The 22117-nt window shown below is 48.3% G+C and overlaps 1 protein-coding gene across 3 annotated transcripts in view; it reads left to right on the top strand.

Moving 5' to 3' along the window:
* The first annotated feature begins 10543 nt into the window (after positions 1 to 10543).
* The window catches only part of Kiaa0513 (KIAA0513 ortholog), a 47816-nt gene continuing 36242 nt past the window's right edge, over positions 10544 to 22117 (top strand). Inside the window, exon 1 of one of the 3 annotated variants that reach the window (XM_057753440.1) lies at positions 10544 to 10782. The gene's annotated coding sequence lies outside the window, so the exon portion shown is untranslated. The remainder of the gene's footprint in view (positions 10783 to 22117) is intronic. The other 2 variants (XM_057753439.1, XM_057753438.1) reach the window with 2 other exon arrangements.

Raw genomic sequence — 22117 nt, 5'->3', positions numbered from 1 at the left:
CACAACACAGACAGGATGTGAAAAACAGGAAATAAACTGTGCACACTCATGGCTGGGTTGTTTGTAACTGTGACCTTAAATATCCAGCCTAGCTGAATAACAAAAGCTTGAGCATGCTTGCACGCACACATACACACACGCACATGAGATTAAAATATAATTAACCTTGGAGCTGGCTGGAGAGATAGATGGCTTAGTGTTAATAGCACTGGCTGCTTTTGCAGAAGACCTAGGTTTGGTCCCAGCACTCATATGACAGCTCACAAACCGTCTGTACTCCAGTTCCAGGGAGTTTGACACTGCCTTCTGAACTTTGAGGGCACATGGTACATACACACACACACACATACATATGCGTGCAAAACACTCATATACATAAAAATAAATGTTTAAAAAGTTACCAACTCATATATTTTACTTAACATTTACGGTGTTTGTCTATTTGTTTTTTGAGGTAGGATCTCACGTAGCACAGGCTAACCTCAAACTTCCCGTGAAGCCTTGGGTTCCCTCCCCAGCACTGTAGAACCGGGAATGGTGGTGGTCATGATGGCTCACATCTGTAATTCCTTCACTTGGAAAGTGAAGGTGAGAGGAACTGAAGTTCCAGGTCATCTCAACCCTTTACTAAACTTTAACCTTTTCTTAATCTTGAAACCTTGTAAACTACATCTTTTGAGAAATATTACTTAAAAGACTGAAGGTTCATAAGTGTGGCCATTGTGGAGACACCTAAGCATGATTTTCTGGAGAAGCCCACACACCTATCTTGAGATTGTGTACTATGCTTCTCTTCTGTGACTGTCTCAATACTTAATAAACTCAGTGACTTGACTTCTGTTTGGCTCATCCTGAAATTCTTTCCCACAGCCAAGTCTCAGATACTTGCATTGAAAGCCCCAAACAGAAGGGAACCTGGGGCTGCTGGTGGCTGTTGGACTGTGTCTCCCCACAGCCACTGAGAGTCATTTCTTTGGTCTGGGGTTGGTGCACTATCTAGGTGAACAGATGCTTGTTCATGTCTCGCCAGGAAAAGTCATGCAGTGACTCAGAGGCGAATCTAGAAGGCAGACGGGCAGTGTGCAATGGCTCAGAGATAAATCTAGAAGACAGGCAGGCAGTGTGCAGTGGCTCAGAGATAAATCTAGAAGACAGGCAGGCAGTGTGCAGTGGCTCAGAGATAAATCTAGAAGACAGGCAGGCAGTGTGCAGTGGCTCAGAGGTGAATCTAGAAGACAGGCAGGCAGTGTGCAGTGGCTCAGGTAAATCTAAAAGACAGGCAGTGTGCAGTGGCTCAGAGATGAATCTAGAAGACAGGCAGGCAGTGTGCAGTGGCTCAGAGGTGAATCTAGAAGGCAGACAGGCAGTGTGCAGTGGCTCAGAGGTGAATCTAGAAGGCAGACACGTGTACGTCATCAGGAATGCCAAGATGGTCTGCTTAATAAACAGAAAATGGCTTTCAGGGGAGGGAGAAGTCAGCTAAACTTGTACATAACAGATTCATCTGTATGCCTGATGTCCATGGCCAAGAAACATTGGCAGCCAGTAATCTGACTCCCTAACAATCCCAGTACTTAGGAGGCTAAGGCAGGAAGATCGCTCTTAATTTGAGTCTAGGCTGTGATAGAGAATGAAACCCTATCTAAGAAGAGCCACAGAATATGTAACAAATGATAAGAATCATTGTACTAACAGTCTTTTAGTTACAGAGAACTTAAAGACAGGACTTCACAGAACCAGGGACCCAGTAAGGAATGCCAACTTGCCTACTGCTTTCCTAAGATACCTCAGAGAAATCAGAACATGTCACCCCAAAATACACCTCTAACTCCAAGTGAGCCAAAAGTCATGGGAAAGCTTTCTCTGCCTCCCCAGCTCTGACTAGAGACTTCAGCCTCCTTCACCCAGGAGAGGGCAAAGGAGCATTCTGTGAAATGCTGAGAATATAATTGACCTGCTCCATCTGCTGCCGTGAACCCTAAACCTGCTTCATCCTGCTCTTGGCAGATGTATTCTTTGTTGACAGTGTTAGAGGGGCTGGATTGAAGCCTTTCCTGGGTTTCCTCCGTGGTCCAGTGAAGTGTATGGAGGTAAATGTCGCCTGTTTTTCTCCTGGCAGTCTGTCTTTGTTCCAGGGCTCCAGCCCAGAGTTTAGGCGGAAGAAGGAAAGGGCGTTTTCCTCCCCTGTGTGCCCACCCTTTGGACCCATTACCAAGTCTTTCACAAGAAAAGGGAGAGTGACAGGCCCCTCCTCTTGGTCCTGTGAGCCACTCTGAAAGCCAGGAACCTCTGAAGTAAAAAACAATGTCCTCTTAGAAATGCCGGCAGGAAAGAGATGCAGTTTCTGGGGCAGATTCTGTCAGCATATGTTCTTCGAATCTGAAGTAAGCTTTTTGTTTGTTTATTCTTTTTTGAGACAAGGTTTCTCTGGGTAGCCCTGGCTTTCCAGGAACTCTCTCTGTAGACCACATTGGCCTCAGACTCTGCTTCTAGAGTGCTGGGATTAAAGGTATGCACCACTACTGCAGGTCAGGTTTGTTGTTGTTTTTTTGTTTTGTTTTGTTTTAATTGAGACATTTTTTCCCTGTGTAGCCCTGGCTGGACTGAACTTGCTATGTAAACCTAATAACCTGAGTCCAGCCCCTGGGACCCACATGGGAAGGAGAAAATCAACTCCAGCAAGTTGTTCTCTGACTTCTACATGAATACTGTGGCGTGCACGCACGCGCGCGCGCACACACACACACACACACAAACCTCGAACTGCTTTGTTAACTTGTTCCATCCTAATAATTAAATAAAATGGAATGTCTTGTTTTTGTTTATTTGTTTGGTTGGTTTTTGTTTTTGTTTTGTTTTGTTTTTTGAGACAGAGTTTTCTATGTAGTCTAAAGTCATTCTTTCTACCCTGTCTTACCACACCCAGCCCTGCTGATTTCTAAATTATGAGTGTGTGTGTGTGTATGCCACAGGGACAAACTTGGGTGTCATTTTTCAGGCGCCATCTCCCTTGTTTTTGGAGACTTGTCTCCCTATGGTCTGAAGCTTGATGCTTTGGCTAGAGTAGCTGCCCAGTGAAACTCAGGGACCCTTCTGTCTTTGTCCCTCCCACCCCCCAGCACTTGCATTACAGTATGCCACCACACCTGGCCTTTTTTTTTTTTTTTTTTTTTTTTTTTTTTTTTTTTTTTTTTGGTTTTTCGAGACAGGGTTTCTCTGTGGTTTTGGAGCCTGTCCTGGAACTAGCTCTTGTAGACCAGGCTGGTCTCGAACTCACAGAGATCCGCCTGCCTCTGCCTCCCAAGTGCTGGGATTAAAGGTGTGCGCCACCACCGCCCGGCCACACCTGGCCTTTTTTAAAAATGTGGTTTCCAGGGATGAGATTCACATCCTCATTCTTGTACAGCAAGCACTTTACCGACTGAGCTGTGCCCTGAGCCCAGCTCTCACTACCATTCATTCTCAGCAGCATCCATATTTGGATCTGCCAGTCATTTACTTTCTCTTAGCCAGAGCATTTTAAAAGGGCCCCACCAAAGCGCTCCACAGCAAAAGATTAGACTTGATTTCTAAGGTTTATTCCTGTTTCGTGACCATGGTTCATTTGTCTCATTGATTTCTCTAAGGGTCTTGGGGCTGAGGATTCCTTTTTTTAAAGTATTTATTTTATTTTCAATTATCTGTATGTGTGTGGTGTGGTGTGCTGCGTGTGTGTGTGTGTGTGTGTGTGCTGGTATATGCACAAGTGTCGTGCCCACAGGGGCCAAAAGAGGGTGTCAGATCCCTTGAAGCTGGACCTAGAGACAGCTGTCACCTGCCCCATGCGAGTACTGGGAACCAAATTTGGTCTTCTGCAAGAGCAACAAGTGCTCTTACCACTCTCCAACTCAGGAACTCATAATGTTGATGCTGGCAGGAGTGCACTCGGGGTTCCCTTCCCATAGGTGATTCTTATTTATTCCTTAGACAAACACGAACTGGTCCCCAGCAGAGCCTTTTCCTCAGGGACAGCCCCTTGAGGCTTCCATTCAACAGTGGAGGAAGGCAGGAGTGAGTGCACCCTCCTGGCCAGCAAGCACAGAATGCTGGCAAGGCCGACTGCTAAGGATTTAGTCATCTCTCCAGAGCATGTGAGCAGTAGGGTCTCCCCAAATGTTTGCACACACCCTTCGGTCTAGCTTCTGGGAATGTATGTACATAAAGAGGTGTGCACCTGAGTGTCAACAGTAGCACAAACGTGCTCATCTGCATGTTAGTGTGCTGTGCTCACGCCGTGGTGTGAGACAAGCATTAAAGACAGCCTTTCTCATGAGCTGATATTTATGATCTTCCAGATACACTGACTCTATTTCATGAAACCGAAAAGGGGAGTTGAGGGATATGTGTGCTCAGATAGCCATAGAAAATCTATGAAAAAGATGTGAGAAGTGAGCCTAGGGCTGGAGAGACGGCTCAGGTGGCCTATGATGCCAAGCCCGTCGCATGCATTTCAGTCCCCAGAACCCACATGGTGGAAGGAGAGAACTGTCTTGTCCTCTGACCTCCACACCTTGCTGTGGCATGTGCATAAACATTCTCTCTCTCTTCATAAAGGAATAGGATTAATGTCAATTCTATATACATATATATGCATATATATGATTTGATGTCTAAAATGTAGGGACTGGTTAAGAGCATTTGTTGCTCTTGCAGAGGACCAGGGCTTGATTCCCAGCACCCACATGATGGTTCACAACCATACATAGCACCAGTTCCAAAAGATCTGATGCTCACTCTGACCTTGCGTAACAGGCACACATGTAGTACATGTACATATATTCAGGCAAACACTCTTACACATAAATATTTAGATTTTTAAAAATCTAGGAACAGCCGGGCAGTGGAGGTACACAACTTGATTAAGGTGATGGATTGCTAAAAATCCAGGATCCACAAATGAGCAAACATACGATGTCTCTCTGCAGTTTGATTCACTTAATGTAATTACTGCCATTGCATTCATCTTCCTGGAAATTGTTCTTTATGGCTGAACGCAGTTCCACCGTGTAAGCCCTCATTATCTTTAGCCATCACCTGTCCAGGGGGCTCCATGACCAGTGTTGTTAGCACTGCTGCAATAAACTGGTGTACACATGTCTATGACACGCTGACGTGGAGCCGTTTGGTAATGAGTAGTGTATCGGGGACCTCCATAGAGGCCGGACTAACCTTCATTTCCAGCAGGGTGTAAGGACTCCCTGTTGTCCACACCCTCATCAGCATCTATTTGTTTTCTTCGTGATTGCCATCTGGCTGGGGTGATAGACTCCCACTGAACTCTGGGCTTGAGTTTCTCAGATGGCTAATGAAGTTGGACACTTTCTTCACGTGCTTACTGGCATTAAAAAAAAAACCCTTTAAGTGTTTTTGGCCCATTTTTACTGGGAGGGGCATATGGGAGATGGAACCGAGGGGTTTGCCCATGCTGGGCATGAGCTCTACCAAGCCCGTTAAAAATATATATGTTTGCATATCTTTGTGTAGCTCAGAGAACAGTTTTGAGAATTGGTCCTCTCCATCCACCATGTGGAACCCAGAGCTCGAACTCAGGTCATCAGGCTTGGCAGGAGGCACCTTCACCTTTGAGCCATCTCACCAGTCCGGAGCCTATTTTTAAATGAATGGAAATATAAGAAACCCAACAAAACAACTGGCAAAACACTTGAATAGGTTATCTCAGAAGAGATACTCCAAAACACATTTTCTCATTTGCATTAGTCAAACTCAGGCCACAGTGAAGTACTGGTATTGATCCCTCCAAAAAGGCTGCGACGAGAAATGGATTCAAGATCTCCCGCACTCTTTGCTGCCGGGACAAGACAGGACTTGATAAACTTCAGCGTATGCTCGCCAACGGTACTGCCCCGAAGAGCCTCACACTTGACAGAAACTAAATGTTCCTGGCGTACAGGGAAGATAAATGTGTACAGTAGAAATAGTCTGAAGTAATGAGAAGGAAAGCACACACGGCGGCAGCGTAAGTCATAGAACACGGTGTTACATAGAGGCGGAGCACCAAGAATGCTCATTGCTTTCCTGTCAAAAACACAAAAGTAGCCTCCGCTAAACCAGGGCTGTTGTGCTCCACTCTCGGGAGGGTACAGGAAGCAATGATAATCTGCCTTGTGGCCTGGGTGCTTGCGGCAGGGTATTCTCTTGACGAGAACCCATCTCACCATTAAGATTTGTATCCTCCTTAAGCAAATACTGGAGAGGCAGAGCCCCTAAGGCAGCACCCCAGGGAAGCAGAGATGTGTTCTGGAAAGCTGCCTGGGTTGTTGGACATTTTCCTCTTAGTTTGTGGGGATGAGTCTGTCAACAGCCAGATTAGGAAGGCCTGATGACTGAAACACCCCACCCCACCCCAGAGTGTTGAGCAAGGCCCCGGAAGTCAAAACCCAAAGTGGGGCAATGTGTTCCTCAAATCTTTTGTTTTGGGCACTTCACCTCACCTGTGGGCAGAGCCTGCTAGGAGTGACCTGCTTGGTAGGTGGAGTGCTGGGTGAAACAGGAGCTTGGTGGGATGGTTGCTGGGTGGATTGGGTACTTGGTAGTATGGGTGCTTAGCAGCTGGGGTACTTAGGAGAGCAGTGTTTGGCTCACCACATGTGCCTGGAGTTGCTCCTGAAAGCTGGGCCTATCCTTGCTGCTCTTTCCTGCATGGCCTACTCACGGCCATGTCTCTCAGGGCTAACTGACGAGCTCTCGTGCCCGGTCCCCTGTAGAATTCCTCCCCAGTCATACTCCTGTCGCATTTTATCCCGTCCTCTTCCCTGAAGCTTTCACCTCTGGTCCTCCATTTTCCACTCACCTACATGATTCTTTTTTTTTTTTTTAAAGATTTTATTTATTTATTATATATAGTATTCTACCTGCATGTTTGCCTGCAGGCCAGAAGAGGGCAGCAGATCTCATTACAGGTGGTTGTGAACCACCATGTGGTTGCTGGGAATAGAACTCAAGAACCTTTGGAAGAGCAGTCAGTGCTCTTAACCTCTGAGCCATCTCTCCAGGCTCCTCATTTACACGATTCTTTTCCTCCCCATGAAGCAAGCTTCACAGAAGGCAGGAGGTATGTTGAGACCTTGGCAAGCGCTCTGTCCTGGATACCTGTTGCTTCCTGCTCTTCTGACAAAAGCATTTCTGTGTCCTGGAAGTCACCTTTTCCTTGTACCAGTCGGCATGATGGGGCTGGCCCATCCTGCTCTTCAGATTTGTCCAATCCAGTTAGTTATCTTGGTAAACTGGCCTCAGAGACTAGCTCTAAGGATGGCGCACTCCCAAATTCTGGGATTTTGCTGGAAGAATCAAAAGAAAAACCCCTTTTGTCCACTGGGCCACTGAGTATAAGTATATAGAGACAGATATCCTGGAGCTGCTCAAGGCCACTCTGTGAAAAGTACCTAATCCGAGAAGGAAGTCATTCTAGGCAGTATCTTGGCTAGGGTTTCTGTTGCTGTGACACAGTCCATCACTGAAGGAAGTCAGGGCAGAAACCTGGAGGCAGAAACCCCAGCGGAGTGCTGATTCCTCCTGGTCTGCTCCTCACGGGTTGCTCAGCCTGCTGTTTTATAGCTCCTGTCTGGGGAGGGACGGGTGTCACAATGAGGTGGGCCCTCTCACATCAACCCAAAAAAATGTCCCAAAGGCCAATCTGGTGGGGACATCTTCTCAGCCAAGATTCCCTTTTCCCAAATGACTCCAGCTGTGTCATACTGACATAAAACTAGCTAGCACAGGCATGCCAGGAAGAAATAAATTCTAGTGACATTTTTTGCACCCCCAGATCCTGCTGGGCCTGCCTCAGAGCTATCTAGTCACAGAAATCCACAGATCCCTCTTCAAAAAGACAATTTGAATTGAGTTTCTTGCTTATAAGGGGGAGAATCCAGACAGGTCTGATCTATCAGTCAGGGTTCTTCAGGGGAGCAGAACAGACTATGTGCTACAAAAGAGGTATATGAGGCTGCCCTGCATGATAAGACCTGGGCATCCAACAGTAGCCACCTGCATACTGGATGGCTTAGCTGTCCCGGTGTGCCCCTGAAGGCTGCTGGTCTTCAGTCCATGTTAGAAGGCCAAAGAAGCTGGGCTCTGATGTCACCAAAGGCTTGCCATAAAGCAATGCCATAGATGTGCTCACCAGCAAGGGGCGAAGGTGGTAGGCAAAGGAAGCACTGCTTTGCTCTCTGCCTCTTTAGGTCTCCCAGGTGGGTGGCGGTCTTCCCCTCTAAGTAAATCCTCCAGGGAACACTCTCATACCTGGCCAGAGGCTTGACTCTCAGTTGATCTCAGACCCAAGCAGGCTGACAACCAAGGCTAGACATGCCCCCTTCGGCTGGAGATGGTATTCCCACCACACCCCCTTATCAGTATGTTCACAACAGGAAATAAAAGCAAACTAGCCATCCCGGGGTCTTTGACTTTGTTGCTGTTACAAGGCTCTCTCTATTCTTGTCTTCTCAAAGGAAAGAATTTAGTTGAGAGACACGGACAGTTTAAATAAAAATGTATTCAGCAAAGCAAAGATTGGAGTGGGCTGTCCCAAAGAAAGAAGCCACCCAGTGGGTCTGCATTGTGGGTTTTAAAGGGAGAATTTATGATTGTTATTATTAGTTGTTCCTTTTGAGACAGGGTTTCTTTGTGTAGCCTTGGCTCTCCTGGAACTAGCTCTGTAGACCAGACTGGCCTCAAACTCAAAGCCTGCCTCTGCCTCCCAAGTGCTGGGATTAAAGGTGTGTGCCATCACTGTCCAGCTGATTTTATGATCATTTATGAGGTATGATGACTCTATTCCCCTCCTGAATCATGATTGGACAGATCTCCCTTTTAGTATATTCCCATGATCCTCTTGAAAAGCCCACGGAGTAGTGTAACACCGGAATGTAAATGATAGCATGAAGAAGCAAGGGTCTTTTGAAGATGCAGACCTTTTGTTAGTGCCGTGTGTGGCAACCGGGAAAGGTCTATGGTACCTTAGTCTGATAAAATGGATAACCTATCTGCAGACTCAAGGATGTTTACCTGAAAAGGAGCATCCTGACTGCCAGAGAATGCAGCCTCAGTCCCTTTCGTTCTCCTTGCCTGTCACGTCTCGGGGCTTCATTTTCAGAGGGGTCACAGATGTTTTCTGAGTCATCTGCCCCAAATGCTTCCCAGGATGATACCAAGTTCACTGGTCTGTGGCTTGCAGAACGTTCTTCCTCATTTCAAAATGTCATGTCATCTGCCTCTGTCCAACTTCCTGAGGTCAGAGGCCTGCTGGAAGGCAAGCAGGGTGCTGCTGAATCTCTTGAGACAGAATGATGTCTCTCATATGGCATATGACCCTCAATGATTTATTCCAGTTCTCCCTATCAGCTGTCCAGGTGAGGTCAAGGCTGCAGGAGTTGGTACCTATTGCCAGCTTCCTTCACGGAAGCAGGGAACTTCAACCCCGGCAACCGTCCTCTTCCATCCTGCGAGCTTTCTGAGCACCTACCTATCTTAGCGTCCTCACAAGGATGAAGGCTACAACCTACCCTCCCACCTCCAGAGCTGGCACTAAGCTCTCACACCAGGACGTCTAGCTTCTCCTGGGGTGGCTATGTGCACCTTGAAGGTTCCAAACTCTCCAGGAACGGCAGCTCTCAATCTTTTCCTCGCTCTTAAATTTTCCTAAGAAGTCTTAGCGGAACAGATGTTCACATCTGCCATTAGCAAAGGGCCAGCGCTTGGCTACACTACCTACATCATCTTCCTGAGTAGCAGAACTCCAGTCCCACTGCCTAACATTCGTGACTTCAGAAGATCCCTGGAGATCGGCCTTGGTTTTCTTTTTCTCTTCCTTCCTGGCACTGGTCATGGGAGCCAGGACCTTGGCCAAGCTGGGCCAGTGATCCGCCACTGAGCTCCACCCCCAGCCTCTTTGTGTTTCCCTGTTGAAGAGATGTGGGAGAAGCTGTATGGCTGGACGTTGTGTTTATTGCCGTTTATGAAAAGAGCCAAGTCTACCGGCCTTTTAAGACACGCCTTTCAGAAGACAAATGGGACTTAGCCTGCCACCCGTGCCTTCAAAGGCGTGTCGGTCCAGGGGATCTTCGCTGGGACTCTGCTACCCAGGCAGGGCCAGGAAGTGACCTGAACCTGACCTGGAGGAGCTTTTCCCTCTCCTAAACCACTCTTGCGCGCAAAAAAGCCGCGCCCTGGTCATCCCCCTGCAAGAACTCTGTTCCGAAGCGAACCCGCACGGCTGTCAGGCTGCACAGGGACGAAGGAGCGCTCCTGCGCCTGCGTCCAGGAGCCGAGGGAGGCGGGGCGCTCCCCGCAAAGTGACAGCTCGCTCTCTCTTGTAGCTTCAGAAGGACTGACTGCTCGCTCGCGTGTCACGTGGTGCTCCAGAGGCGGGGCGCCCCTCTCACTCCGGGGCTCGGGAGAACCCCGCAGCTCGCGCGTCACGCGGGATGGGGGGGCGGGGTTGCGCGGGGCGCTCCCAGATGACTGACAGCGCCTCCAAAGGACCCGGCTGCTCCGAGCGTCACGTGGTGCCAAAGGGGCGGGGAGAGCCCCTCTGACTGACAGCTCGCTCCGCCGCGCCTCAGAAGGGACCGGGGACGGCTCGTCGAGCGCGGCGCATTCGCGGCAGCTGCGGACCCGACGGTGTGTCCGCCCCTTGCCGGGTCCTGCGGGCCACCGCGGTGAGAGGGCCTGGGGCTGCGGTGCTGCGCTCTCGAGGGGCCGGGCGGCGTGGCTGCGCGGGGACGGGTGAGGAAGCGCGAGGAGGGGGTCGCCGGCGGCGTGGGCGGGTCGGCTGGACGGTCGGTGCGGCGGGCAGGGCTGTCACTCCGCCAACCTGAGTGCGGGGGCCCGGGGGCCGCGAGACGGTCTGAGGCCATGGCTGCACGGGGCCGCCAGGGAAGGCTCGGGCACCACAGCAGCTTCTAGGATGTGGGACAAGCCGACCCAGCCTTGCCCTGGTCTGCGTCCCCCCCGAGTTGCGGGTTGAGACGTGGGAAGGTGACAGGGTGGAGGAAGGAGGCTCGGCCAAGTGCTGCACCTACAGCGTGAGCGCGGCTCTGCCGGCACAGGTGCGCTGGCACGGGCTGGGTCCCCGACGTGGAGCTGTCCGGGTGGTGAGTCAGAGGTAGAGGTGAGCTGGCAGCTGTCAAGTGAGGCTGCCCTCCCGAGGCTGGGATCCAGTCTGTAACCCAATGCTGAGGTTCTGATTCATCCCGTTCTGCCTCCTCCCTGATCGTGAAAGCAGGGCAGACGCACAGCACGAACTCCACGACAGGAGCAGAGAGGCTCCGAGCCTCGTCCCTTCCCTCTTTCCCACACTGTGGTCAGAAATAGGGATATTTAGGCCTTTGAAGACCAAGATGGCAGATAAGCTGATTAGGTGGGCTCCATGGAAAAAGTTGACATCGGAGATTTTCTTTCCTCCTCAAACACTGGTGACTTCTTGGTTGGTGATGATGGGCTATCTCAGTCTCTGTTGCGTTCCACAAGTTCCTTGCAATGGTTGGCTTTTGGTGGTCTGTATCAGATCATGTGGAGTGGATTTTCTTTTTTTTTTGAGAATGTCACAAGTATAAGCAGTGAGATGGGCATATCAGAAGTCTGAGAAAAATTGAAGTGAGGTATCTCTACAGATGCTAACTGCACTTTTCCGTTCGTTCATGGCAATGGTTGTTTCTTCAAAGGTAAGTTGTTTTATAGTGACCCCAAATGGTGCTGAGGGAGCTGCCTTTAGGAGAGCCCCTTCCCCAGGGAAACTATAGAGTGGGCAAGTCATGTGGATACCTGGCAGCGGGTATACCTGGATACCTGGCTTTCTTCCCTCCCTTCTCTGTATTCCTTTCACAGGAGGAAACTAGTCAGGTTAAAAGAAATGCCAGGGGACTGGAGAGAAGGCTCTCCAGTTAAGAACATGTTCTGCTCTTGCCGAGGACCAGAGTTCAGTTCCCAACACCCACCTTAGCTGACTCACAGCCACCTGTAACCTTGTCTCCTCAGAATCTGACACTCTCTTCTTATCTCCTCAAACACCTACACTCACATACAGACCCAACATTAAATAATAAAAACAACTCCTAAAAATATGAAATATCAAAAGCCAGGTACAGTGGCATAGGCTTGTAATATTAGCACCCCAGAAACTGAGGCACAGGTATCATGAGTTCAAGACCAGCCTGGGCTGTATAACAAAACCCAGTCAAAAAAGAGGAATCAAAAGCCGAATGACAGCACTTCAGGAAGGAACAGCAATAGCAGTGTGGCTTCTACTGCCACCGTGTCCTCTTGCTTTGGTAGCTTACAAAGTACTTTCAACAGGAGCTTTCAGGAGCTCTTAGTTCATCCTCATTAATTCGGGAGTGGCAGATGGCATTCCTCCTGATGAGGAAACCAAGACTCACTTGTCCAGGGCCACTGAACTGCTGGAGGCAAAGCTTCACAATAACTTGGTTGCTACAAGTGCTGACCGTATAGTACCTCACCACCCAAGGACAGTAGATGGGTCTGAGTGGATGTTGCCTCCTGCTGGGCTGGGAGTGGTACTGAGTGGAGCATCCTTCTCTGCCTTCCTTGCCTGGCTGACCAGCCAGCCGACTCACCATACTGTTACCACTCCCTACCCATTCTGTGGCAACTCAGATTTGTTTCTAGGCTTTGAGAAAGCCAGTAGGAAGTGCCTTGCAGAGCATCTTTGCTCAAGTGCCCAGTGTTTCCAAACAGGCCAGGTGTCCTCAGTTATGACGCAAGATAGCACGAACGTTCCAGGGAGACATGCACCAATGATTTTTCCTCATCTCCCACCTGGAAGAGAAACATAAAAATCCAGGCAGCTGCTGCTGGCTCTGCTGGTCTCACCTAGATTTTGTACACGGCATTGTTTGAGGTTTCGTGGCATTTTTTTTTCTATTTTTAGCATACACAGCTGTTCTTGTTAGGGAAGAACAAGCTTTTTATCCCATTCTCTAAATCCGGGTATCACCACAGGACTGCTGGGGTTTGCCTTGTGTCTGTCTCTGCAGGTCAGTGGTTCAGGCCAGACTGAAGGCCAAGACAGTCTTGGGCACGTGTATCAAAGCCAAGGTATGGCCTGGAAGATTTCGCTTGCTGCGTGCCTCAGAGACTGTGTTCTTTTCATGAAGGTCACAGGAAGCCACACAGAGTACTCACTGAGGTGCAGGAATTAGGGCTGGTGAGCCAGGAACATCTCGATGGTCAGAATTACAGAACATTCAGAACTGCTATTGGTAAGGTCCCAAGAAGCAAAGGACAAACAGTACAGTTGGAAAGGCTGCAGTTTGGAGAAGGCCACGGTCTCTCAGGATGAATGTTCCCTGGGCTGCCAGGTAGTGACACAGGTACTGACTGATCTCACCTGTTTCTCCAGTGTCAGCAGCTACCCAGTCACTCCCAGAGATCCCTCTTTAAGCGTGCCTCATTCGCTGTGCCAGAGAGCCTGTACACTGGTTGTTCCTCCTTCCAGATTTCCCTGTAGTAGCCACCTCCCTGTCATTCAAGTCACCACTCCTATATCACATGTTAAATGAGATCTTCCCTAATGGTCAAATGATCTTCCTATTTGCCCTGGTCCCCAGTCCACTTCCTGCAGCATATTGTACTATTCTTTATCTGTATTAGAAATGACTTTGTTTCTTTGAGAATATTTTTTATTATCTTTTTATTTTCACTGCTTGCATCAAATAGGACCAGAATAGTGACTAGCTTGTAGTTAGTGCTCAAAACGTATTTGCTGTGGGGCTGTTTATTTCAGTCAGAGCCTCGCAAGATGGGAAGTCGTGCTACTGAGATGGACACTGAATTGGTTTTCTCTGATTAGAGACAGCAGCTAGCTGGCAGCTGACCATTGCGCAGAAGAGTTCAGGCATGGGTGGCTGGGAAGGAAAGCCAAGTGATGGGCTGTGTCATCCTCCTGGCGCACCTAGCTGTAACAAAGTGCCACAAACTGGGTGTCTTAAAAAAGATAAATGTATTCCCTCAGAAGTTTGTAGATCAGAATTCCAGAGTTGAGGCATGAGCAAGGCTGGTTCCTTTTCTGGGACTCAGAGGGAGATGACCTGGTCTTTCAGCTTCTAGTGGTTGCTGCTGAGCCCAGGTATCCTTCCCTTCTAGCTGAAGCGCTCCAGCCTCTGCTTCTGTGATCACACAGTTATCTTCTCTTGTCTCTGGGTCTTCTCTTAAACGGGCATCAGTTGGACTGAATTTAGGGTCCATGGTATTCCACTGTGGTCTCAACCAACCACATCTATGACTACCCTTTTCCAAATAAGTTCATCCCAAGAGAGTTCTGGGGTTAGAACTTCAGTTAGCTTTGGAGGGGGCATAATTCAATTTAACATCTTCCACCTGCAAGATCTTGTGACCTAGTTGGGTGTAGTGGCACTCATTTGTAACCCTAGCACTTGGGAAGCAGAGACAGGAGGATTGCAGCAAGTTTGAGGCCAGTTTTATATTAAGTTTGAAGTCATTCATAGCTATAGAATAAGACCCTATTTCAAAATACTAACAAGGAAATAAACTAAAAACAAACAACCCTTCCCCACACAAAATGTAGTGACATTTTAAAGGGGAAAATTGGTGGATGGTGCTTGGTGATGTTTAGGGACAATGACGTGATTTAGATGCTTTCTTGGGAAATGTGCATGATCCTCCCAACCTTCAGGGAAAGCCTGTGTGGTGTGCTTCATGGCAGGTCCTGGGACAGGATTTTCTTCCTTGACTTTTTGCTGGGTTCTGCCTGATGGAGTAGAAATAGCTTGTCAGTGTCTAGCAGTAAGATGAAGATATTCCATCCCTGTTCTGTTCACTGTGGACTTCACACCTCTGTGTGAAAGAGGTGCTGACATCAGGGAGGCTGTGCCCTCCCTGAATGGTTCCCAGAGGCAGCTAATGAGATCTTGGGGCGTGCAGTCTCTGACCTTGACCCTCGACTGTGCATGAGCTTTCTGGGAGCTCCTGTCAGAATGCTTGAAGATTTTTCCTCCCTTCCTGGTTCTCTAAATCCTTATCTTGTTTTATTTTGCTTTGAGATGGGTTCTTACTGTGTTGCCCAGGTTAGCCTATAGCTCACAATCCTCCCTCAGCCTTCTACTGACTTCACAAATCTGTGCCTCAATGTCTAGGTTGCTAGTATTTTTTGATTAGGTAATCCATGTGGCTCATGCCAAATTCAAATGATATCAAAAGATGTTAATGAAAAGTTGCTTTGGTCATCCTGCTGTACTCCCCATCTCTACAAGGCACCATTCCTGTCAGCATCTTGGGGCTCCTTCCAGAGACCTGATGCTCTTTTGATGTTTTCTTTCCCAGTCGACCCAGGGCTGTTGCTGTCTCTCCTCTCAGCCTTCTTTCCTCCTGCTCTTCTGTGCCCGATGGACTGGCTTGTTCCCATGTCTTCAGAGATGATGACACTACGCCTGCCAGGAGTTCTATATTGGGAAGGAACATGCTAGAAGAAATGACTTGATGGTAGCACATTTGAGACAACTGGGAGGAAAGCGCTTCTCTGGAAGGGTGGTTTTCAGTGTCCTTTTCCTCCAACCTCATTAGCTAGGTTAGTAATGACAGGGATGAGGACAAGGAACCCTGGGGGCAGGGGCAGCTGATCTTATGTTCTAAGAGTGTGAAATTGTCCAGAGTCTTATGATAGCTGGTGCTTATTGTAGAGTATACTGTGCCATGACAAGCAGTGTGTTCAGCTTTATAGGGTTGTCACCTCAATCCCCACAAAAACAGTCTGGTAATATCCCAATTTACAGTTGAGAAACCAAGCATAGAAGAGCCAAGGAATTTGCAAGTCCAGGCTTCCTAGCTCTGGATCTGGCTCTCAGCTTGTCTACTCTGCTGCTGCTCTGGTCTGAGCCCAAGTCACCTTGAGATCCCCTGTTAGTGTGCCTCTGACAGGTGCTGGGGGCAACACTGACCCTCTGCCCTCTGTGCCCAGGCATTCCTGTTTGCCTGCCAGCCCTGACCTATTTAGTCTCTAGGTCTTATGGCCCCCTCCCCACCAACAACTTTGTAGCCTGGCTGGGTGGGTCTTCACCCACTTCACTCATTCTCTTACCTGGCCTCAGCACTTCCTAACGCTTTGGGGATGCAGAAATGCTTGAGATAGAAGGCTGCAGATGGCTTGAAAGTCCTGACCTCTCCAAGCCTGGCTTCTGACTTACTACCCAGTTCCTTCTGTGGAGATGCTCAGCACTCGCTCATCATGTGTCTTCTGCCTCCTCTCACCCTCTCGCTGCATAGACCTTAAACAGCCTCCTCCCTCCCCTCTCTCTTGTGTGTTTCCTCCTTTCTTAAAGAGCTTGCAGAACTGCCTTTTACACATTATAAAATCAACCAATTTCACGATTCAAGTATTTTTAGTAGCTCTACTGAGTGGTAAGACCATCGTCATAGTCTAATTTTAGACCATTTCCATTGCCCCAGTCACTCTTTGTCCATCCCTGCCCAGGAGCTACCATTTTGCATCCTCACCAGAGTTGTGCCTATTCTTGGTACTGGGCAGTAGGTGACCCTTTGTGATAAATGTCATTTCTAGCTCAACCCTATTGGAGCATGCACCAGTCTTTGTTCCCATTCAGTCATTGTTCTGTCCCTCTGTCCTCCTGTCCCACCTGCCATCTTGCAGATATGCCTCTGCTGTGGGCGGGCAGGTGAGTAAGGGCGCCCATAGCATTCTCGTCTCAGCTGTGGACTTCAGTTTGGGGGAATAACATCTCTGGCTGGTTTGAACCCATGATGCTCCTGCTTCTGTCTCCCAGTGCTGGGATCACAGGCATGTGGCACTAGCCTGGCTTAATTTGAATTACAAGAATTTGTCCATGAGTGTCTTCTTTCTGTCTTAGGATCCTAGTAGGGTCCCTGTTGCATTTCTGTTTCAGCCATCTCTGCTGGAATCCCTCTTGTCTTGCCTCTACATGCACATGCACGTGTGTGAGTACACACCACACACACACACACACACACAAGCATGGTGGTGCCTGTGAGAATCACCAGCTTTGAAAAAGGAAAGGAACAACAAGACAATGTACACGAAGCTGCCTGCTGTTTTGTGGAGGAAGGATTGTCAGGAGTAAATGCTGCTATGGATCTTGGCTATGTGGGCTCCTTCCAGAAGCTTTTTCCAGAACTGGGTGGTCACGATCCACTGCAGGGCAGGAAAATGTCCAGCAAAGACTGGGGCAAGGGTTGTTTTTCTCTTAGTTACCACCCCCGTTCAGGGCATTGTGCTGTGTGCAGGGGCTCCGACCCAGCAAGGTGTGCCAGAGACATTTCCCTGGCCTTTGCGTCTTAGGCAGGCATGATTCAGATCAGATGAGTCACAGCTGCAAAGTAGCCACTGAGCTTGGGAGAAATGGGACACTGGAAACAGCAGTTCCAGTGCAGATGGGAAATACCAAAGCAGACAGGCACTAGTGGCTGATGAGCCAACATGCTTGAATTGGGAGGAGTAAACCAAAACTGGAGTGCAGAGCTGGGGTTCCAGATGAACCCCGGAAGAACAGGAACCCCATCCTGGAAAATCATAAATGTTAGGAAGGAGAAAATGAAATCCAAACAGTATCAAATCTGAGATATCTTCCCCTGGTAATTTAGTTTGGGGTGGTCCAAAGGAAACAGAAAGCCGGCTAATAACCCAGACTAAGCTGCTTCTACTCTGGAATCAAGAGCATGCTTACAGCTTGGATTGGTGGTGCATGGCTATAACCCTGGCACTTCCAACACCGAGGGTCCATGGCTGCAGGTCTGGGGTCAGTGTCTCTTCTTGGTATCCCAATTTTGTTCTGCTAGTGTGCAGTCTGTTCCATGATCAGAGTGGAAATCTGTCCTAGCTGATTGCTTCTGGGATATAAGCCTGGATCTTTAGCCTAGCCTCAGGGACTAGCCTGGAGCCCTCCCAGCCCTAGTTCCTGACCCCGGGCCTTTGCCTCACTGTTGGCTACATGGTCAGGTTCCCTGCCTTCTCAAGCTGGAGTTTCCCTACCCAGTCATTCCTTCTCATTCAGCATCACTCAGCAGAAATTCAAGGTAAGCCTCATGGGTAAATTGTTCTAGAAGCCACATTAAGCTTCTTTAAATAAAGGAAACAGTAAAATGAATTTAACAATTTTTTTAATGTAGCAAGTATAACCAAAGCATTATTTCCACATGATATAGTTTTTAAAAGATGTATTTATTTTTATGTATGTGGGTGTATGTATGTCTGTGCAGCACATGTGGGTCTGGTGCCCATGGATGACAGAGAGGTTATCAGATCCCTCGAGACTGGAGTTACAGACAGTTGTGAGGCAAGACACTATATGAGTACTAGGAATCAAACTGGAGTCCTCTGGAAGTACACAGTGCTCTTAATGGCTGAGACATCTCTCCAGCCCCACTATATAGGGTTTTGTTTATTTGGTTTTTTTTTTTTTTTTGTATTTTTAGGTAGGGTCTCATTATGTATTTCAAGTTGACCTAGAATTCACTATCCTCCTGCTTCAGCCTCTTGAGTGCTGGAATTGCGGCAACACCACCACACCCACTTCATGATAATTATGACTGAGCGACTTGAAGCTCCTTTCTTTTTCCTCACATGAAGTTTGAAATCCGATGCTCCTGATGTCTGTTTGTACTGACACATGTGGCCATGGCCGCTGGGCAATTCAGCTCTGTTCTATTTACATTCATGTTTCATTTGCAGCACTGACGATGGTGCTATGGTTTCTGCATGTTCTTTGGTGCCTCTAACTGAAGCAGAAGCTCCTTGTTTGCCTTGCCCCCTCTAGACAAAGTGTGTCCCCCTGTAAATGCACAGTGATCTCTGCTCAGCATCTCAGCGGGCATGTGGCCAAACACATAAAGTCTCCACTAAGCATGTAGAGGCAGCCTGGTAGTCAGTGCCTTTGATGCCTTTCCTAACAGGGCAGTTTAATGTCCAGGCTTCCTTGTCACCAGGAGTACTACCCATTTTTTATAACTGCTGTATCAAGAACCATCCTGATTACTCTGCTGGTGGGATTTTGGGGAACAGTAAAACTAGGGAAGAGTTCAACATGAGGCACCTCAAAGGGTTGGGATCCTTTGAAGTTTCTGTTGCTTAGGGCTAATGTAGATCAGGAAAACCTGCCTAGGGACAGTGCTTTGAGACACTGTAGTGTCACACCGGCCCTAGGCACCCCTACACTAGGCAGGGGAGTTCCTACTATATAGACCAGTCTGCTGAAGGCTCACATACTGCAGTGAGAAGCCTAGCTATGATCAAAGGAGAATGACAGGCTGAAGGTCCACCGTGCTGTGGAGAGATGCCCTGCTTGCTGTAATCCACGGTGCCTGCTCCATCACCTCTGGTGACATTGGGAAGGTCCTTATCTAGGAACTTGATAATTCCATGCAGACCTCACCTTCTAATTCCCCTTTGTCTCAGGTTGGAGTCTCTCAACCTAATATCTCTTTCCCTAATGAGAGCAGCCTCCAGTGAAAGCTGAGAAAAGGGAAGGTCACCTGTAAACAGATCTGCCACAGGCAGTAGAGGGACTACATCTATACGCACAGAGTGATCCTTGCACTGTTTAGATGCCATGAGTGTTGGGGTAGCAGGACCCTTCTTCGTCATCCACCGGCCATTGACACCTGCAAATTCCGCACCCCCATGTTTCTGAAGGATGTGTGCTTATATTACAAAGTAAGAGAAGAGTGGGGACTGAGAATGTTTAGCTCTTGTACGTGAGTACCCATGAGAGAGTTCTGAGCTAATTTTAGCTCTTGTTGTATATGAGCACCCATGAGAGAGTTTGGAGCTGATTTTATGATGTTTAAAACAGTGGTCAATGATATACATTTGAATGGGAGGTTACTTCCAAATGTAAACTGAAGCTGTGCTAGGCTTCCAGCATTGTTTATCCCTCCCAGCTCTCCAGCTAAGTCTGGGTGAGTCTGCATGAGCTATGTGGGGTATGTCAGTCCACCTCTATCCTTACTCTTGCTGTTTTATACCATCTGCTTTGTGGTCTTAAATATCTTCTTTTTGTCTGGCATGCTTAGGTTCTTATCAGATTTGGAACAGAAATATATTCTCTCTCTCCTTCCCCCCCCCTCTTTGTGTGTGTGTCTGTGTCTGTGTCCGTCCGTCCATCTGTCTGTCCATTCATCCATATCTGTGCCCATGTTAATTTGTGAGTACGGTGCCGTGGTCCTCTTCTGGAGGTGAGAGCATGGCCTTAGGTTTCAGTCTTCACCTTCTACTTTATATGAGACAGAGTTGTTGCTAGCCAGTGTGCAAGCCAGGTTAGCTGGCCCATGAGTTTCCAAGGATTCCTCTGTCTCCACCTCTCATCTTGCTGTAGGAACCTGGGTTATAAATGGACACTACTTCTCATGGCTTTCCAGGGATTCTGGGGTCCTCTTGCTCCGAACTGAGTCTCCCTGCTTGTGAAGCAAGTGTTTTACCCTATGAGCATCTCCTCAGCACTAGGAAAATTAGGCTCTTAATGTTTTCCCGGGCAGAATGAAGGTTTCCCTTCAGTGCTGCTCTTAGCATTTGCATCCAGGACTGTGGCATTTGTTTCTGGATGCTAAGATACTTTTGGTATGTCTCTAGCTTGTGATTGGGATGTTGGCCTTATCCCATTTATCTTCACACCCCTGGAGCTAGCAAGGATCTAATCAATGGTTGTCAAATAAATTACCTGAACTCTGTGCAGTAACACCCTGTCTCCCCTCATCTGTGCCCTCTGTGGGAAGGAAGGGGAAGTGGCATCAAGACAGCAGCTGTGGAATCTGAATTCTCTGTACTAAGCAGGGTTGACAACCAGTCCAGAGCAGGAACAGTGTCTCCTGTTAGTGTCCCACAGCCAGGGGCTTCCAGCCCACTCCAGTACTGTTTCTGTTTGAAGGGTCCTTATCTGTGTTCATCAGCTTTCATTACTGAAACACAATACCAGAGACAGCTGGATGAAGAGAAAGGTTGTTTAGTTCACAGGTTTGAAAGTTCAAGTCCAAGGCTGGGCCACATTCTTGGTTCAGCCTCCAGTGAAAGGAATCATGGCAGAACCTATGAAGAGAGAGTAGTCTCAGCTCTAGCCTGAGCAAGACAAGATGAGCAGAGTCCCAGTGACCTAAGGATCTCTCATTGTGTCTGCCTCTAGATCACTCCTAGCCCCTCCCACACTGCCAGCCTGTGGACTAAGCCTGTAACGGGATGGACCAGTAGAGGAACACAAAGTTCATTCTAGCTGCAGTGGTTTCCAGGATCCAGCATAGCAAGACTGTGGAGTCAGGCTCTGCCGGCTCTATCTGGACAGTAGCTCTTTGGTCCCAGATGACTATGTGGCTTTCTAAGCTTTAAGGCTTCTGCACCCACAGCCTGAAGTAACAGTGGACCTGGCCCGTGTGGCTCATTGCCTGGTGGGTTGCGACAGCATAGTGTTAAGTTGTTGTTACTTTTAATAACCAAGAATCCCTTTGCCACTGCTGGAAAATCCCATCTGGCTGCCCTGCCTCAAGTGCAAGCAGCACTGGATTTGACTGGCTTTGACTCTGGGGCAACTGGTGACAGGTTTACACAGCATGCAGAGGAGTAGCCATGTCACACAGGGCCCTGGAGAGGATGAAGCAGGGTCTCCTCCAAGACACCTGAAAAGTCCACTCTTTGATTCAAATGCACATTTGTTGTTGTTTGCTTGTTTTGAGACAGGCTTTTACTATGTAACAGCCTTGACTATCCTGGAACTAGCTCTGTTGACCAGGCTGTCCTTGAACTCTGAGAGATCTGCCTGCCTCTGCCTCTCAAGTGCTGGGGTTAAAGGTGTGCATCACCACCCAGCTTCAAATGCAGTTTTATTGAGAGATAAATTCAGAGAACCATAACTGTAGAAAACTTCTATAATGAGTGGCACAAAATCTTTGGACTATTTAGTAAGGGAGATTTAAAGTACTGGTACACAGCTGTTATTTCAGCTATACAAGAGGCCGAGACATTAGGAGCACTCGAGCCCTTGAGTTTAAAACTTGTGCTGCTGTTTGCGTCCGCATCCAGAATTGTGGCATTTGCCAGGATGCTAAGATACTTTTTTCCTTGTTTCCC

This window comes from Chionomys nivalis, chromosome 21 (genome assembly GCF_950005125.1).
Source record: "Chionomys nivalis chromosome 21, mChiNiv1.1, whole genome shotgun sequence".
Taxonomy (NCBI): Eukaryota; Metazoa; Chordata; class Mammalia; order Rodentia; family Cricetidae; genus Chionomys; species Chionomys nivalis.
Note: the sequence above shows the minus strand (reverse complement) of the source record. Positions and strands in the feature narration are given on the sequence as shown.